Source organism: Talpa occidentalis, unplaced genomic scaffold (genome assembly GCF_014898055.3).
Source record: "Talpa occidentalis isolate TD23 unplaced genomic scaffold, MPIMG_talOcc4v2.1 talOcc4.506, whole genome shotgun sequence".
Lineage (NCBI taxonomy): Eukaryota > Metazoa > Chordata > Mammalia > Eulipotyphla > Talpidae > Talpa > Talpa occidentalis.
Window position 1 is genome coordinate 1 of NW_023604869.1, and position 6,148 is coordinate 6,148.

Genomic DNA, 6,148 nt, shown 5'->3' on the forward strand with positions numbered 1-6,148 from the left:
CCCAACCAGCTGCGGTCCCCGCCCTCTGGACCCCTCACATGTTCCCAGTACTGAGAGCTCACAGCAGCTGGCTGTCTTCTTTCTGGACATCCTGCCATATCTGGTAACCCATAATCCTTTGTGAAAATGGTGAACTCAAGAGTGAGCTCACTGCACAAAGGCAGTAAGTGTAGTGTTTATAAACAATGTAAAGTCTAGAGGTAGGTTCAAGTTAAAACTCTGCTACTACCCTATGACCTTGAACAAGGTTGATCCCTGTGAGCTGGTATCTTTACTGTAAAAATAATTGGGAATAAAACTTGTCCCTACGTCATTGTCTAGTTACAAAGAGTAGATGGGATAAGGAGTGTGCCAGCGTCACAGCACACAGCCGCCAGGGAGCGGCAGCTAATGTTACCGTTTAGACCCTGCAGAGTTCATCTGCATGTGTGTTTTCTTAGTCATTTGGGCTCCTGTAATACACTGCCACAGAGTAAGTGGCTTGTAAACAAGAAGCTTATTCCTCTTTACCCCAGAGGCCGGTGTGTCCAAGATTGGGGCGCTGGCAGACTCAGTGTCTGGGGGGGCCCACTTCCTGGCTGGTAGATCATCATCTTCTGGTTGTGTCCTCACAGGGGGGAAGGGGGAGGGCTTTACGGGGTCTCTTTTATAAGGACATTGACCCCAATCAAGAGGACACTACCCTCATGACCCGCTCACCTCCCAGAGGTCCTACCCCAAATGAGCCTTGGGCTCACCACATGGCAGAGTACAGGTCTGTACACGTGTAAGGATTACACTCAGGATTATACTCTTTTGCTTTTCTTCGCCATTCCTCCCTTCAGAGAACCTCACCACCTCAAAGCCAGAGACTGACTCCGGGCCACTCTCCAGGTGGGTGAGAGAAGGGTTGGCACCATGGAGCAGGAATACTGGGGTCTTCTTGGCCCAGTGTGGGGGCTGGTGTGGGTGCATGGAGGTTGGGGCACAGGAGAGGAGCCCAGAGTGGAGGCAGCAGACTGCTGGCCACTGAGGGTCTGGAAACCAAGCGGTAGGAGAGGCGGGGGAGGCCCGGGCAGCAGAGCAGGATGATCACCAGAGCTGGCCGGTGAATGGCGCATGCTCACTTCTGCCGTCTGTTCCCCTCAGCTTAGGCACAGCAGCCACGGCTGTTTCTGGCTCCGTTGGGGTTCTGGCCCTCCTCTTGCTCCTGGTGGGTCTCTTGTCCATGACCCTGAAGAAATGGAGGCACGAGAGTAAGTAAGAGTTGATGCTGGGGCTGGGAACCAAGGGAGAACCCAGTGGCCGAGAGGGAGGTGTCTTTGTGTGGGGGAGGGGCAGGTGTGGGGTCTCTTTTCTAGAGTTCCCAGGGATCCATACGTATTTATAATATAAATTCTTTTTTATTGTTGTAATTTGTTTTTATTGTTCACTCACCAAATTATTTTTAACCTAGATGTGATATAAGTTCTCAAAGCTAAAACCATCTACAAGCAATCTGTGTACATTGACGCTTTATATGCATTAACTAAAAGAAATATCAATGCCAAATAATCTCATCCCAATAGCCCCAAATTATAAGGTGTGCCATCCATGCTCACCCCTGTCTCTTCACAGGCATTTAGCTTGGTTTCAGGCTCAGTGAGCTGAACATGCTAGAAAACCTGCATTTCAAAGTTCAAATCTAAGTCCAGCCGTCAACCAAATAAAGGTGATCACCACCCCATCTCTGGCTCACCCTAAGTTTACTCATTTTTCTAGGACTATTTAAGAAACAGCTGAGACATCAAACCAAATTTCTCCACAAATCCTCGGTAAGGAAATAGCCAAGTTGTACCTAGAGATTCACATGATGGCCATGTACCTTCAGCCTGTTCTCTAGAAAGACCCGGTGAGCGGGTGGTGGGCATGAGGCAGAGAGCAGCCGGAAAAGAAATGGTTGAGGAGGGTGGGCTGAAGGCTCGCTCAGCAGGGACCCAGCGCCCCGCTGCTAGGCTTCCAGCAGCAGGGACAGCCTAGTTGCTGGTCTTGTCTTTGGAAATGTCTGGTGCCCAGCACCTGCCTCTCACCAGGGTGTGTCTCTTAAGGAGCTTTCCTGCCACGCTGACGCCATATATGCCAACGTGATCAACCTGGCCCCCTGGAAGGAGGATGACTGCGCAGTCTATGCCAACGTGCCCTCTTTCGACCGCCCCAGGAGGGCTGCGCCGGACCAAGTGGAATATGCAGCCATTGTCTTCCACTGATGGGAGGGAGCTGGAGACGCTGCGGGCCAAGGAGGCCCGCTCCCAAGACCCTGGCGTGGCTTTTCCTTTAAAGGGGGAATGCGTGTGTGTGCGTGTGTGTGTGTGTGTGTGAGTGTGTGTGCATGTGTTTTAATGCATGAAACATTCTGATGGCGGTAGATGACTGGATATTTCTTGTAATTTACTGGCAGCAAAGTGAAGTTCTAATCAAAAGGAGCAGCATATGAAAGACAGAAGGACCTGCTGTTCCCAGAAGCAGCTCCCTGAGGTAGCCTGGCCAACAGAGGAGCCCATCAAGATGCCCCCTCTGAGGCCAGGCTGAGGGCAGGGTCCACTCTGTTCAAGAACCAGATGGGATTTGCCTCTCATGCCCTGCAGGGTCAGGAGCCTATTGACCACATAGGAGTGATTCAGCGTCATCTCTGGGGCTGAGGGGTATGAGTGCAGGGACCTGTGTGTCCACTGCTGGACAGGACATCAGGCCTTGGGGGTGGGACGTGGGGGTGCAGCAACATGAGAGGCACTTCTCAAGGGCGGAATGAGATAGGGTGAGCTCCCACAGAGAATGGACGGCCATTTGGGGCAGTAGCGGTGGGACAGGACTGCCCAGGGGAGCTTTGGGGAGCTTTGGAAGATGCCTGGAACTTTGTAACTGGGTCACTCTTTCTTTCTTCATTTAGAAACACTCATGAAATACCATGTTCTAGACCCTGGAAGTACAGCAGGGACGCCAACAGACAAAACCTTGAGTGGTGGGATGTAGGGAGCTCTGGGTGAAGCAAGCTGCTGTTTCAGTGTGGAGAGTCAAAGAAGTCCTCCCTGATGCTTGACCTGTAGGAAATGAGAAGTGAGATCTGAGAATAAATGGGGAAGAGCATTTCAGGCAGAAGGAACAGCAATACACAGGCCCTGAGGCGAAAGTTTACCTTACATGGTCAAAGAACAGAAGGAGGCAGGCATGTCTGCAGAGGGGTGGTGTCAGGGAACGAGTTCTGGGAATCAGCGTCTTGTTTCACCTCAGTGCAGAGCCCCTGTGCCGCCAGCGGTGCCCCTTTCCTGCCACTGTCACTCACTAAGCTCCAGATTTCACAGGAGTCACTCAGAGAACACTCCAGGACCTGATTCTTGGTGTCCACGCCACCCTAACCCTGTCGTCGTTGTTGTCGAGGGAGACTTGTGGCCATGTAAACAGTGCTCCCGCGCCTGAGCACAGTCCCTAAGGCGTGAGCTTCTAGTTATCAAAGATGCCACTGGGTGTCGATATGGAAGGATGAAATGAGATCAATGACCAAACAAGTTTGCAAGATGGCGAGTAAGCAAAGAGCAGTGAAGAAAAGAAAATTTCACTTAAAACCAAAGCTGACAGAAGCCACTTCCACCTTCTCCAGAGGGTGCCTTTTCACGTTGTTAAGAAAACATGTATTCTCCACCCCTGGGGACTGAGGGAGGAGATGGTAGAAAGGGTGCAGGGAAATTTTCGAGATTCTGCCACCTTTTCGTCTTGATAAAGGGCAAGTCCAGGAGTTGGTGCTGTTTCAGCGGAGATCACATGCCTGGCTCGCCAGGGGCTTTTCCTAGTGTTCACTTGTCCCAGCAAAACTATTATTAGGTCAACTCTCACTCCCCAAAGGGTCACATTTTGGAAGATAATTCTTGTGGTCGCTGTTAACAAGACTTTGAACGTACAAAAGTAGGCCCAAGAGCAAATAAGGGAAGAGATGGTGTTTACTACAATAAAGTGAGGAGAATAGACCTGGGGTGGGAGCAGAGGAGGCTGCAAGAATAGGAGAGGAAAGTTGTTTTTTTTTTTTTAAGATTTATTTATGCAGACAAGAGCTGGGGTGTAGGCCAGAGTTGTAGGTGTGGATGAGAGAATTCGCCAGAGATAGAGTGGGGAGCAGAACAGAGGAATCCATTGAGATACACTGCTGAGGGGAGCAGTGGGTGAGATAGAAGAGGTCTGCTGTGCCATGTGGGTAGCTCCCTGGCTGGGGATCAAACTTGTGTTGCAGTGGCTGCAGATAGCTTCATAGTGCTGATGCCTAACCCCTTGTGCCACCAGAGAGGCCTAGGAGAGGAAAGTTTTGAGGGGAAAAGGGACTGAAAACACAGAAAAGACTTCGGGCTAGCTTGGGGGATCCTGGGGAACACACAGCACCTTCTGTGGGTGTTTTAGGGAAGGGAAAATCATTGTCAGGGGACTGAATCCACATCTGTCAGCACAGAGCAGAAATAAGGGAAGTGGTAAGAGGTGTGATATGAATGATGTAGACAATTTGGGACAACTTTGAGCTGGAAGTGATCACAAGAACACAACCCCCCAGAAAATTCTCAGAAATCTCAGGAAGGCAACAGAGTTTCCAAAGAACCTGCCTTTGGGAGAGTAAACCAATTGTTTGGTATTTTTGTTTGTTTTTTATTGAGGTTACATTGGTTTACAACACTGTGTATAATTTAAGGGGGTAGGTTCACATCTCCTTAGATGTGTGTTGCCACCCCACATCTTGCACCAAAGTACCCATAGCCCTCCACCATAGACCATGGGGTCCCTCCCTTCAGTTTCCCCCACTGACAGTCCCACAAAATATAAGCATCCTGCATACAATGCCAGTGATAATGCAGTTGAGAGACCCTACTCTGGGGTCTTCCTGGAGCTCCTGGGGAGCCTGCCTTGTGCTGCCTCCTATAGATATTTTAACATGAAAATGTTCCCCCAAGCTTGAGACCCCTGGAGATTCCAACAACAGTAAATGAACACTAAGTGGTGATTTAAAAATCCCAGAAACTGGAAGAATGGATGACCAATCAGCCAGTCCAATTTCCTGGGATGCCCCAGTTTTAGCACAGAGCATTCTAGAACCCAGGAAGCCTCTTCATCAGGGCTGCTAGCAGCCGGGGCTCTCTGATACTTGAAGAACTTTGTGACTTTAGAGCAAGCAGTTTCCCTTCAGTTAGGTGGGGAGAATTTGGACATTTCCAGATGAAGCCCTGGCTGGGCACTAAGACACAGACACATGCCTGCAGCTTGTCCCCAGAAGTCGTCCATGACCTACCCGCTTTGCAGGGTGACTGTCTTCCTCTCCTTACCCCAAACCTTCCATGTCTCCTGCATGATCTACTCTCACAGATGCTGCTCAGTGTATTTTGCTGAATAGGTACTGCTCTTCTAGAAGGTTCTTGGAAATTTTGGTCAGTAGACTGAGGAACTTCAAGACAATTAGCCATATGGCAGTTACTTTTCTCCCAGGAAAATATAATTCTGTAAGACTGTGAATATCCCCCAAAGAGAATGTGTCTAAGTTTTAACAAGGACAGGGATTCAGAACATGGAAGCTTTGCAAGGTCTTGAGAGAAATCTGCATGTTGAAAATGCAGCTCATTGGTCTCTTAATGTTTCTATTAGAGGATAGAAAAAGCCAGCTTCTCAGTGCCCATAAAGGAGGAATATTTTATCAAAGCATAATTTTACAATTACTGGCTCTTGGTGATAATAAAAAGGAGATTGCCTTCAGTAGATTGTTGTTGGTTTTTTTTTTTTTTTTTTGAGAACAAGCCTTAAGTATCATTTAGCAACAGCTCCTCATAAACAGGAACTAAGCAAATAAATAAATAAATCACTCAGACCCTAATTTTTCACTTCCTCAGGAGCCAATGATCTAGGTGTGGAGTTAAAACAAAACAAAAAGAGTGAAAGGAATTTTTGCAACAAGGTAGGCTAGCCCAGAAAGAGGAAGTACAAACTCAGTGCACACAATTGATGAGTGTGGAAGAATTTCTGTCGTTCCAAAAGATTCTTGTTTTTATAAAAGGCTGTGTGTCAGGCTTTGTGAAAATAGTGGCTTCCCTTATATACTCTGGAACTATGTGTCTGGGCACAGTTGACATAAACTTAGTTTTTACCAGATGGTAACTACTTAATTCAT

General features: G+C 48.4%; 1 long non-coding RNA gene across 1 annotated transcript; it reads left to right on the top strand.

The window, feature by feature from the left end:
• The first annotated feature begins 824 nt into the window (after positions 1-824).
• LOC129144665 (uncharacterized) lies at positions 825-5,720 on the top strand. Its single transcript, XR_008549086.1, has 4 exons — positions 825-873; positions 1,129-1,235; positions 1,741-1,793; positions 2,067-5,720. It is a non-coding gene; the product is annotated as an uncharacterized LOC129144665 (long non-coding RNA).
• Positions 5,721-6,148: the final 428 nt, after the last annotated feature.